Source organism: Pezoporus wallicus, unplaced genomic scaffold (assembly GCF_028554395.1).
Source record: "Pezoporus wallicus isolate ANWC-B61680 ecotype Strahan unplaced genomic scaffold, APGP_CSIRO_Pwel_v1 contig_8702, whole genome shotgun sequence".
Taxonomy (NCBI): Eukaryota; Metazoa; Chordata; class Aves; order Psittaciformes; family Psittacidae; genus Pezoporus; species Pezoporus wallicus.
In genome coordinates, this window is record NW_026636754.1 from 2,324,301 (window position 1) to 2,336,826 (window position 12,526).

The 12,526-nt window shown below is 49.3% G+C and overlaps 1 protein-coding gene across 11 annotated transcripts in view; it reads left to right on the forward strand.

The window, feature by feature from the left end:
- Positions 1–12,526, forward strand: part of TNRC6C (trinucleotide repeat containing adaptor 6C) — a 316,602-nt gene that overhangs the window by 208,332 nt on the left and 95,744 nt on the right. The window contains exon 1 of one of the 11 annotated variants that reach the window (XM_057401442.1): positions 9,482–9,687. The exons of the other annotated variants lie outside the window; for them this stretch is intronic. The gene's annotated coding sequence lies outside the window, so the exon portion shown is untranslated. Of the gene's footprint in view, positions 1–9,481; positions 9,688–12,526 lie in introns of those variants that run through there. 11 annotated transcript variants of the gene reach the window in all.

Here is a 12,526-nt window from a genome sequence, read left to right on the forward strand (position 1 = left end):
ATGACTTCAGGATCAGACTGCAGAGAAGAAACAAACCCAAAGCAGTCCTGTCTAATTAACTGAACATATTTACATGTGTAAAACTCTCCTGTAGTCCTGGTAATGACTAATGCATAATTATGCACAGACAAATCCCCACAGTAAACACAAATATTTTTGTTTGTGATTATTTGTCTCGGGAGAACACAGCGATTTGTCAGGGCTTTGCTGAGCTCCTCAGCTGAGCCGAGGGAGATGTGGCCAGCAGGTCAGTGCCCATGGCCATTTTAGCCATGCAGCGAGAGAGGAGCGCAGCTTTTTGCCCACAAAACCTTTTTGCATTGAGAAATACAGATTTGGATCAAAACAAAGTATTTTGCCAGTTTATTCCAATTTCACGTGGACTCATCATGTCTAGATGTGACGTTACCATTTGTCCACCAAGAAAAGCCATTTCCCGGTGGCTCCTTCCTCTGCCCACGTTCAGTCACCTGAACTGCACAGCTGAGCTGCAGGAGGCATCCTTGAGGATGCAGCATTCTCCAGCACATTGCAGAGGGGATGTCTGTAGAGGATGGGGATATTCTCCAGTTGCCACTTTGTCCCTTCACCGTGAGAGGACCAGCATGGACATAGCAGGTTCCTATAGGGAAATACTGCATTTTCTCAGTTCCAGCAGGAGAAAAGGTGAAAAAACACATAAGAAAAATAAAATAATCCTTGTAGACAACTTGTAAATAATATTTCAGCTGGGCCGGAGAGAGTCTATTGGCACACTGATCCGTGCACCACGTGTGCCGGGGAGCCAAGGGAGCGCTGAACAGAGCAGAAAGCAAGAGCACTTGCAGGGTATAAAACGTAGTTTTAAAGCCTTCCCACTGGCCTCGGTGCATGCCAGATTCTTGTACTTTGACTTCAGCTTTTGTTGTCTGCTGGTTCGCCCCAAGGCGTTTCACAGCTCAGCCGCAGGGATGGACAAATCTCTCCATGGCACAGACCAACCGGTGCATGTTTGACACCAGCTCTGATGTCCCCTGGTTTCAGTGGGGCAGCCGCATTCAAATCCATAGTGCTTTCTTCTCACACAGTGCGTTATGGTGGTCTGGAAACATGTGGAGGAAGGAAAGCCTGAGGCAGTGTTCCCAAGTCAATACCACAATACCATATACAGGCAGGTACGAGCAGCCATGGCCTGTGTGCCCGGTCCCCCAGGCTTGCTGGGCATGTGAGCTCTGATCCACCCCACTGGGGTCCCATCACCTCCTTGCCCATGCCATCACCCTGCCTGGGAGCAGCATGGGTGTCTCCCCCTGCAATGATGCTTGTGTAGTGCAAAGAGCCTTCCTGAGGCACCAGGCTCTCAGCCTGCTCTCTGAGTCCTCTGTGCCATGTCATCACAGCCCATGGAGCCACACAAGCCCTGGTGATAAATTCATCACTTAGGCAACGGCTTTCCTCCTAAAATTCTCTTCAGGGAACAATTCTCCTATGTCTGATACAGTGACTAATTGATAACTTTCTTTAAGGGGACTGCACGGTAACTTTCTTTAAGGCAGTATATTATGATCAGTGGGTTTTCCAAGGAGCATGCAGCTCTCTTAATTCTCACCTTCATTATTTTAATATCTCTGTAAAATGGATTTCTAATGGATCTATATTGCCATAAAACTTTAGGGATGGTGGGTGGGTGTCAATAAATTCTTTGCAATCCAAGCGGCTCTGCCAGTCAGGTCGGGAGCAGACTGACAGGCTCTGAGGAGAAGCCAGGGTCTGACTCCGGACTGCAGCTTCCAGCAGCGTGACCTTCCCTGATTTGACCCCATCCTGCTGTCTCTGAGCACCTTGCAAAACTTCATTAAGCAACATGGCTCGTATCTGTCACAAGCAATTCTTCCTCTCCCACCTCTTCACCCCAGGGATAAGTCAGATCAGCTCTGCCAGGAATGCAGAAGCTGCCCTAGGTACAATCCAGCCTGAAGTGGTGATACCTGCTAAGTCTGTGCAGAATAACGGTCACCGCATCAGGGCATTTCCACCCAAAGATACCAAAGCAGGCAACAAAAGTACATCATATTGGCCTCAACCCCCTTCAAAATACTCTCACCATCGTGCTGGAAGGCAGCAGCCACTATTCCTTGCTTCATCAAAGAAAGAAGTGGATGTTACAGCCCTCCAAATAGATGGGAGAGTTCAGAGAGGTCAAATTATTCCTGTGATTATTAACATTGGGAAAAACTCTTTTCCCATGGGATCCATTGCCTAGTCTCAAGAGAACTGCTCAAGAATCTCATTTTTGTCTCATCCAGGTTCATGGGCTATAAAACCTCATTTTTACCTAGGACATTGAAGGAGGTGGCACAGCAACTGATTAGGAATGAGCTGCAGCCACCAGCATTTGCCGTTCTGCCATCCTTTGCCCTGAAATGCTCCCAGGAATGGAAGCTGTGGGAGTGGTGAGGGTGATGCCTACACTTCCTAGCACGTGTGGTACAAATAAGTCCTCTACCAGAAGCACAGGAGACTGGAGTCAGATGTGCTGGCTTGTTTCTCTGCTAGCATTTGAGTTCAGGTCCTGCTGCAAAACCCCACCACGGGCTTTGTCTTATGGAAACGGTGTTTGGCTGCCTCTGGCATGTGTGAAGTGATGCAGGAGTGGTGCCTGGCCTGAGGACTTGGGTTTCTTTTCTTTCTGAAGGATTTGCAGCTCCTCTATCCACTGTTTCGGTAGCTGGGGGGCTGCAGTAGAAGTCTTTCTCCTCCCTACAAATTGTTTCATAATTTTCATCCCCTGGGTTTCTCGTGCTGGGGCAGGACATTGAGCCACCCATGTCCAAACAGGTCAGGCTGGTGTGCACAGCAAATGAACCTTTGGGTGGACTGCCTCCAACTCTGCTTCATTTCCATGGGCACAAGAGACTTGCACATAGGCAGGAAAACCAAAAAGCACCTTGAGTTTTGGGCACATCATGAACACAGCTCCAGTGCTTTCTGTACACGCGTGAGGGTCTGTGTGAAGATAAAAATCAACAACATGAAGCTAACTGAAAACACTTCTGAAAGGACTTTTCAGCAAAGAAGCACTGGCACCTTCCTCCCAGCTCATTGAAAGGTTGAGTCATCTTCTGATTTCCCTTTCTGCTGCAGGATTCTTATTACAGACCCTTGGCTTGGCATCCCCCCATCAGCCTGTCAGTGCCAGATGTGACACTTCAGCATTTCACTGGGGCTTTGCACAGTTGGTGGTGGGTTTTCTGCAACATCTGCAGCCATGCCTGGATGATGAGCACCATTAGAACAGTGTCTTCCCTCTGCTTGTTCAGATCCCCTTGTACCAATAAAGGCAACATCTGCAGCCATGCCTGGATGATGAGCACCATTAGAACTGTGTCTTCCCTCTGCTTGTTCAGATCCCCTTGTACCAATAAATGATGACCACGAAGGTAAAAACCAGAGCAAGAGAAGCCAATCCTTGGGAATACTTTTATTCTCAGCAGCACAACAGGAAACTCACATCTCTGCACCTTTCTCCAGCCTATAGACTTGGCGTGCTGTGTTCACATGCTACAACCTCTAAAATATTGCTCCCTCTCCCCCAAAGTAAGCTATAGGGGTCAAGCCCTAGGCTCTGCTCCCTCTGCTCAGGTTGGTTATGTATTTATTATTAAACAGCTATTGATAATAAGCAGAATGCTTTATTGCAGCTGCTGTGAGCCGTGGCAAGTGGGTTAGAGAGTCATGCGCTTCTTGCTTGCTTTTTGGCCTCAGGACACTCATGTTCTTGTTTATACAATAGCTCTGCTAGGAGAGCAAGAATAAAAAGTATGTTGTTTTCCCCCCTTACCAGATTGCTGTTTAGCATCATGCTACATCTCTCTCATGGGAAATACAGGTTAGAGACTCACAGGTTGGGGAGGGGATTGAATCCAGATGTTATGTTTTCTGGGCAAGTGTTTGAAATATTTGGTTATTATACAAAAAGGGCAGCAGCTCTTCCAGCGCAGGGGTAATAGATGGGCTTTCAGCCTCCTGTGATGATGCTCACTGAAGTGGGTTTGCTGATGTTAAATGCCAGTGCCAGGGATCAGGAGGAACCCGAGGTACTGGGTTTTCAGGAATCCTTTCTACTTTGGGCCAGTGCTATGGAGAGGACCTTTCATAACTGGACACAATCACCCCAAAGTGGTTGTCCCACATCAGGGCATTGTCCCACCAGCGGGCAAATAACGTTACTCCTTTTGCATGAAAATGTGGGAAGAGAAATGTAAGTTATTAAAATGAGGTTTTCCATTACAAGAATGACTTGTAAGTTCATTTAAGCATTCACCCTAAAGATGCAGTTTGTTGGTAGGGTGGCCAGGAGGGATGTTTGCATCCTTTCAGAGGGAATGGACTCCAAGTAAGTGTCTTGGCCCCCCCATAACGCCCTTGGAAACCTGGGGAAAAGCCTGTTGTGTCCTGGATTCTGCCCTCCCAGTGCAGTCATATATAAAAGCACTAGCTCACACAAGGGAGGAAGGGATTTTGAGGAATAGCTTCACCTTGTGTGGGCTCTGGGAAATCTTGTTCAGCATCAGAGAGCAGATTCTTTAAGGCATGAGGGTGCATGTCCTTAAAGCATGGCTAGCGCTGGTGTCAGGCTTTGTGGTTAATTTTGTGTGTGCTTGTTATTGCTTGGTAAGAAGTGCTGGGTGAGTATTTTGACTCATTTCTGTACTTGGTCTGATCATAGAAAAATAAGCAGGAAGTGTAAAGTCTACAGTGGAATTTTGCCTCGGTGTGGTTAAGCCATCCCAGCCCAGCTTAGCTCAGCTTTGTCACTCCCAGCAAAGAAAACACCGTATCTGCATGAGTACCTGGTCCTTCACGCTCATCCCCATCCACTCAACATGTCCAGCACCCCATGAACATTTTGCTCACAGCCCTTTCCCCAGTCACAGGCGCATTGGGAAACTGGAGGTTTACAGGAATTCCTTCTCCTCTGCAAGCAATGAACCGCTGGCATTGTGTGTCCCTTTTCCTTCCCTTCACACTAGCTCACATCTGTTCTTACTCATGTGTGACCAAAAAAGACTACCTGAGTGCTGGGGGGAAGGAGAGAGTTCAAAGGCAGCAGCAGATGCCCGAAGCCGTGGCTCCCATGCTGGAGCAGCTCCGGAAAACACAGCTCAAGGATCAGCCTGCTCCCCACCGGGGTCCTGTGAGGGGGCTGCTAGGGGCAGATGTGTGGTACACGGTGCCAGCTGTCACCAGCCACTGCACAGCCTCAGCCCGTGGCACTGAGGGTGCAAATGCACCAGGATCCCTGCAAGCTCCAAGGAACAGAGCCAATGGAGCAGGGAGCAAATCCCCAAGCAAAATCCCGCAAGGAGACCAAAGCTGGGGGAAAAAAAAAAGAAAGTTGGCATTGGATAAAGGGTATTTAATGCTAAAAGTGCTCAGGTGAGAAAGGTTTATTAGAATGGATTTTTACCCTTTACAGATAATGTTTTAGAACGTGGGTATCAAACACAACGGGCTCCCTGTGTCTTGTTGGCTGATATTACATCAAGCTCTTTACGGTCATTTTGCCAGGGCCAAGAAAACATATAGTTACAGAAATCACTTTCAGTTTTATTCCATTTTGACGTTTCAGGGTCTCCAGCAACTTGGCATCACTGAGGAGCCAGCCATTCTTGGAAATATTTGTGTTTTCAAAGCGTGTTTTGAATTACAAATATTTGCATGCTCACAACACATAATTTTGGGGCCACATCTGACCAGGAACATTCCTCTGTGCAAGTGCCAAGCAGGATTTTTGGCCTAGGGCAGCCTCCTGTGGGTACATTCCAAGTATGAGGATGCTCCCGGTCCACAAACAAGCGCAAAGGGCAGAAGCTTTATCGGTTCTGCTGCTCCCGTGGGGCTGTTGGCTTATCAGGAGAGCAAAATCTCTGTCGCAAGAGGCGGTGTGGCAACCTCCTGCTGCTCTGGGGCGGTCCCTGTGGGAAGGAGTCTATAGGTGCTGACCTACATTTAAGTCAAGAACAAGCGCGGAGCTGTGCCAATGACTTGCAGTGGCACCGGAGCTGCTCCTGGGACGGCACAAGGAGCCCGAAGGTATTTTCGCTCGACTCCAGGTCTGCCACCATCGCGTTGTATGACTTCACTCCTGGTGAGAGGTGCCAGACTGACGTTCAAAACGTGGGAAACATCCTCCCCTCACTTCGTAGTAATTTTCCCTTTCTTTGTGCTGATGAAGTACAATGGGGCGTTTAAATCTGATTTGATAACATTCTGCATCTACACAGACCACGGTCTGACCCGCAGCAGACACTTTGTTCTGACTACAGCGATGTGATAGCTCCTATCTGATGAGTTTCTGTCTTCCACCCGGCATGCCGGCTGCAGTCTGGCACAATATGGGCTCCCTCCAGTGGTCAAGGGGCTCCTGGTGCCGCTTGCCCGGGAGCTGCCAGGATGGCTTTGGCTCACAAATCCCGACAGAGATCATATTGGGATTGTCCTTTCCTTATCCCCCCCATCTCCTGCTGTGTGTGTCATCCTCCTTGCGGCAGTGAACGCCCTGCTCTGTAACCCACATAAAGATCCAGGCTGTAGATTTCCTTGCATTTCCCAAAACGTTCACTGCAGGAGAGGAGAGAGAACCAGAAGGGATCTGCTGAGAGACCTAGGCACAAAGATTTTTAGCGAAAATGACTCGGTTTTGTTTGCATTCCACTCTTGCCATAGTGTTTTGAGAACAGATCCTGAGTTTCTGCTCAAACCTGCAAATAGTTAATGTGGTTTGGGGGGGTGAACCAGGAGCCTCCTCCTGGAACGCGTCTCCCCGCTCCCTGGTGAACTGCTCCACAGTTCCGAATGGCTCCCTGGTTCGGTTCCCCACGAGTTCATTGACGACATCTCACTTGCCAGTATTGTTTGTCAGCACTGGGGTAGGGACCCACGGCCCCACCGGTGGCTGGGGCCAGCCTGGGCCCGGGCGCTGGCAGTGGGATCCAGGACTGTGTCCTCGAGGGCTGCGTGTGCCTGTGCGTGCATGTCCAGCCTAAACCAAGTGTGCAGTGTGATGTGTACCTGTGCATGCATGTGCCTGTGTACGTGTGTATGTGCATAGGGGTGCCTGTGCATGGATGTGTATGTGCATATGGGTGCCTGTGTACGTGTGTATGTGCATATGGGTGCCTGTGCATGGATGTGTATGTGCATATGGGTGCCTGTGCATGAGTGTGTATGTGCATATGGGTGCCTGTGCATGGATGTGTATGTGCATATGGGTGCCTGTGTACGTGTGTATGTGCATATGGGTGCCTGTTCATGGATGTGTATGTGCATATGGGTGCCTGTGTACGTGTGTATGTGCATATGGGTGCCTGTGCATGGATGTGTATGTGCATATGGGTGCCTGTTCATGGATGTGTATGTGCATATGGGTGCCTGTGCATGGGTGTGTATGTGCATATGGGTGCCTGTGCATGGATGTGTATGTGCATATGGGTGCCTGTGTACGTGTGTATGTGCATATGGGTGCCTGTGCATGGATGTGTATGTGCATATGGGTGCCTGTTCATGGATGTGTATGTGCATATGGGTGCCTGTGCATGGATGTGTATGTGCATATGGGTGCCTGTGCATGGGTGTGTATGTGCATATGGGTGCCTGTTCATGGATGTGTATGTGCATATGGGTGCCTGTGCATGAGTGTGTATGTGCATATGGGTGCCTGTGCATGGATGTGTATGTGCATATGGGTGCCTGTGCATGGATATGCCTGTGCATATGGTGGTGTGTGTGCATATGGGTGTGTGTGTGCATGTGCATATGTCCCTGTGCGTGTGCCTGCATGTGTGCATGTGCTTGTGCCTGCATGGGTATGCATCTGTGCACATATGTGCACACACGTGCCTGTGCATGCATGTCTGTGCGTGTGTTGCATGTATGTGTCCAATGTGTGTGTCCGTGTATGCACACGTGGAATGCGTTCGCGCACAGCGTACATGAACACGTGCACATGTATGTGCACACGTACCTAGGGGCACATGTACTCAGACACACGCAGCCTGCGTCCCCAGTACGTGCTCGGGTACCCACAAACCCGACAGGATTATTTCCACGGGCGAGGGACCGCGGGCCCGGGGGCACCTTTGGGGTGCAGTGGGGCCCTGTTTCCGCCCTCCTTCCCGACGGGGTTTCGCAGCGCGGTGCCGGCTCACGGTTCGCACTGGGGGTGTCAGTGCCCGAACACCCGCTCCTCTGTGCTCTGTGTCCGTGTCCCCCCCGTCCCCCCCCAAAACCCCGCGGGGAGGATGGGGGGTGGCGGCGCGCGCGGTGGCGAGCGACGGAGAGAGGCGCTGCGGACCCCCCCCCTCACCTCAGCCTCCGCCAGCGAGCCCGGCTGGCTGACGGACTGCCTGCCTGCCTGCCCGACCGGCTCTGCCCGCGGCGCTGCTGCAGCCCCTGGGGAGACGCTGCCGCCTCGGCCCCCAGCTTCGCTCCTCGCCTCCCCCTGGGGGTACCGGGGTCCCTTGCCCCACGGCGAGGGGCTCTGCTGCTGCAGCCTCCTGCCGCCCGGATCCCTGCGGAGGAGACGGAGCGAGCCCGCGGGATCTCCCTCCTCCTGCCCGCTGCTCCCCTGTGCGAGCGAGGCAGACAAACTGCTGGGCTTCCCCGCTCTCCCCCCCCCCCTCCCCCGGCGCGTCCCCTCAACCCTCCCTCCCTGAAAGACTTTGCTGGATCCTCCTCCCCGGATCCCCTCCCCGCGCCCGCTCCTTCCTGCCAGAGCGGCTGCGGAATCCTCCTCCCGCCCAGGGGCTGGTGGGTCGCTTCGGGCTCCCCGCCATAGGAGCGCGGATCCTCCTCCCCGAGAGACTGCCGCGGGCCCTGCGCCCCACGACCGACCCCGAGCCAGACCCGGCGGGACGCCCCTGCCCCGAGCCTATGTGAGACTCCGGATCCCTCGTGGCTCCGTGCTGGGATTTTTTAGTTTCTTTTTTTTCCCCTTTTTGTTTTTTTCCTTTGAGGGGAGATCCGTCTTAAAACTCTCTTCTGGATCCCGGTTTCTCTTTTTAATTTGCACTTTTGAAACCCCCTCAGATGCTCCTCCATGTGGACTGAGAACCCATCAAGACACACACACGAGAACTCATCCCGATCAACTCCAAATCCTGGCTTTCGTGGGTTTTGCTGCAACACGTAAAAACAAACTTGTATTTAAGACACACTCGTGCAAAAATTTAGCTGGGGACTTGAACGTGTATTTTTGTCTTGGTTTCTTGGTCTTATTTTTATTTTTCCTTTTTTTTGCTTCACTGGAAATCAAAAGCTTGATTTGGAATTGGACCTGCTTTTGCTGCACTTCTTCTCTGGGCTGGATAACACTGAAGCTCTGCTTTTCTACTTGGATAGCGTTTTCCTGTTGATCTGTTTTGTTTTTTTTTTTTTTCCCTTGTGTGTGACAAATTTTTAGTTTTTTTTTTTTGAGGGGGGTTAAACGACAGCTACAAAAAACAATATTTTTTTTTGGCCGTGTGAGATTTTTTCGTATTCAGATTCGTGAAATTACGGGTACACTTACAAAAACAAAACTTAAAGCATTAGAATAAGAAAGGAACACGTCAGAAAGACCCCTACACGGTAGACAAAATACTTGTTTCCTTACAGCAAGACTGAATCGAAAGCTGCCAAAGAGCCCCATAAAGAAAAGACTAAAAGGTAAGAAGGGGGGATAGGCTTTCTTTAATCTGGGCATGGTAGAAGTCAGCAGTGGAAGGGGACCTGTTAAGGCAGCGTTTACCTCTTCCTTCCAAGTCTAACCCAGATTATTATTACTATTTTTTACTGTTAGTGAAATGGGTAGCACTCCAAAACATTAAAAAAAATCCATTGATTTTAATCCTTTTTTTTCTTTTGTTTAAGCAACTTGCAGAAATGTTTTTCGCATATTAAAATGAATTCAGTATTTTTCTATGTACCTTTTCCCAGTTCAAACAGCTTCTGTGTGCAAAACAGCCAAGTGCCGTTCCTGAGGCTGTGGTGTGCGTTGGACAGTAAGACAGCTGCTCTTGCAGACATGAGAGCGTGCACTTGCTTTATAACTTAACGCGCCTGGAAATTACCCCGGTGGGAAAGATCCCAAGTCTGGAAAGTGGGAGGTTGTGGGTATGGTCAGCAGCGATGTGCTGGGCCAGCAGCTGAGCTCCCGCCGTGGCCTTCGTGGCTGCTTTCTGGTGCAAGTTAACCACCTCCACATCCATTCTTCTTCCCCTCTCCCTTTCCCCCTGTAATGAGACTGTGAGGATCTACTGGAATTTTCTCCTGAGCATTCAGAGGTCTTCGTCTAAACCTGAAATACTCAGTGGGGGAGAGAGTATTAAACGATTTGTGCTTTTAACTGGGAAGGAACTGGGGGGGGCTGAGCTGTTAACCTGAGAAATGTGGCAACGCTGCAAGTTTATTAATTGTTTGAATCTTCTTTGTTTGTATCACAAGTTTCTGTCAAAGGTTAATCTTATTAATACGTAATTAGTTGACGGTCCAATTACGGGATTTATCGAACTCAGTTGGTTTTTATTTCCCTCTTTCTCCATCCGGTCCAGTCCTACTAAGTCTTACTCTGTGGCTGCCTTAGTTTCTGCTACAACTCGAGCGTTATCTGGGAGAAGACATTTATTGAGTTAATGTAACAGTTTAAATTTAGAAATAATCTGTAGTACGTCATACCCATGGCAGTTCCATGCAGCTACATACGAGAGTGCAGAGATGGATCTGGTGAATTTGGGCTGATTTATAGACTGCGGTTGGCTCTAGACGTGAGGCCAGTGAAGGTAATAAGAACCCCACTAAACCCCGGTGTTGGGGGGCCGCTGCTGGGGCGGGGGGTGTTGCAGTGCTCGTTAGAGCTGAGGACAATGCCAGTGCAGAGCAGCAAGAGAACATCTGCACCCCTCCTGGGCAAGCCGTGCCTTTAGAATCTTGCCCTAATTACATACAGTGGGCAGGTTTTTTGGAGTCACCGACGCCTGAGAATAAAAATGCAGCTTCCGATCGGATATTACTTTATATTTATCGAAAGGAACACGCCGGTTCTCCCTGCTTCCCCCCGTGTTTCCCAGGGAAGTAGTAGGAGACTTGCAGTGGGTGCAGCCTGTGCTTAGCAAATCACATAGTTCTCCGTAATTGCGGTTCCTCAAATTCAGAAAGCCCTCGGATATCCAATGGGATTTGTGAACCCAAAATGGTGTGTGCTGGGCAGCCGCCCCCCCCCCCCTCCCCGGATGCGATGGTGTTTCTGCTCCGGCTTCTGGGGTTATTTCCACGACGTTAAAGTATCAAGGTCAGACTTTGTATACAGCTAGTAGGGAGAAACTGCTTTAGCCGGTGGGAGGCTTGTTCTTTAATTTGTGGGACTAATGATGTATTTGGGGGTGAGATCACGGAGGCTGTGTTAAGCACGCGTGTTGGGTGCTGTGACTGTTGAGCCTGTAACTACAAGAAAACGACAATAAATCAACTCAATACCAACTTTTTTTAGTGGGCATGACTGTTTAAGGAGACTAACAGTAGGGAAATAATGCCTTGTGTCGCTTTGACCTTATCTTCAGAGGAGAACAGATCTGTTCTGACTCGAAGTTACCTGGCTGGCACACAGCCTGTATGATAAGATGGGATCAGCCCTGGCTGAGCGGGTGCTGCCACCATGAAAACTGCTGGATCCTGGAGCAGTTCAGGGCTTCCTTCAGGGCAAGAGTGATGCAGATTAATAGGGGCTGTATTTTAGGCAACATTCTGTGCTTTTGACTAAGCATTTCTCGTAATGAATAAACCAAGGCAGACAATGTGTAATAGATCATATGTATTTTAACGTTTCTGTTCTCGTTGTGGATTCCCATACTGACAGATTTAAATATTGAAATGCATCAGGCCAGAAGCTGACTTGAACCTGATGGTGAACGATGCAAAGTCCATTTACGTGTGCAGTTTACATCTGTTGCAGTACATGAGTTATTTTGCAGTGAGGCTGTCGTTGGTGTGAGGTGTCCCACTTGCTGGCCGTGTACTTGTGGGGAGCCTCTGTGCTGTGCTGTGCTAGCACAGAGTGTAGCCGAGTTTACTCTGGGATACTGCCCTTGGGTCTTGATGTTAAGAAGCATTTGGTAACTTCAGGGTTCACCCTTTTGACCTGGCATCTTTGCATTTTTCCAAATCTTATCACCTGTGCCTGGATGAAGCTTATCTATCTTACCTGCTATTGTGAAGCCTGCTGGAGCTTGCTGGGATGAGTGAAAAATCCAGCTCTTTGGCTTAGTTTCTTTTCTGGGGTTTGTCTTCCTATTAAAATATCTACGCTTTTGTTGACTTTTGTTTGTGATCTTTAGCTGATGCTTAAGGGAAAGAAGGCTTAGGTGTTTTTTAGGTTGGTTTTGTTTTGGGTTTTTTTTTTTTAAGAAGCTTTTTCAGACTTGGGAAAACAATAGGATGAAATTTCCTGAATATGAGAAATGGCATAATTGGACATAAGAGTACTTGGTTCAAGTTCTCAAAGCTCCCAAGT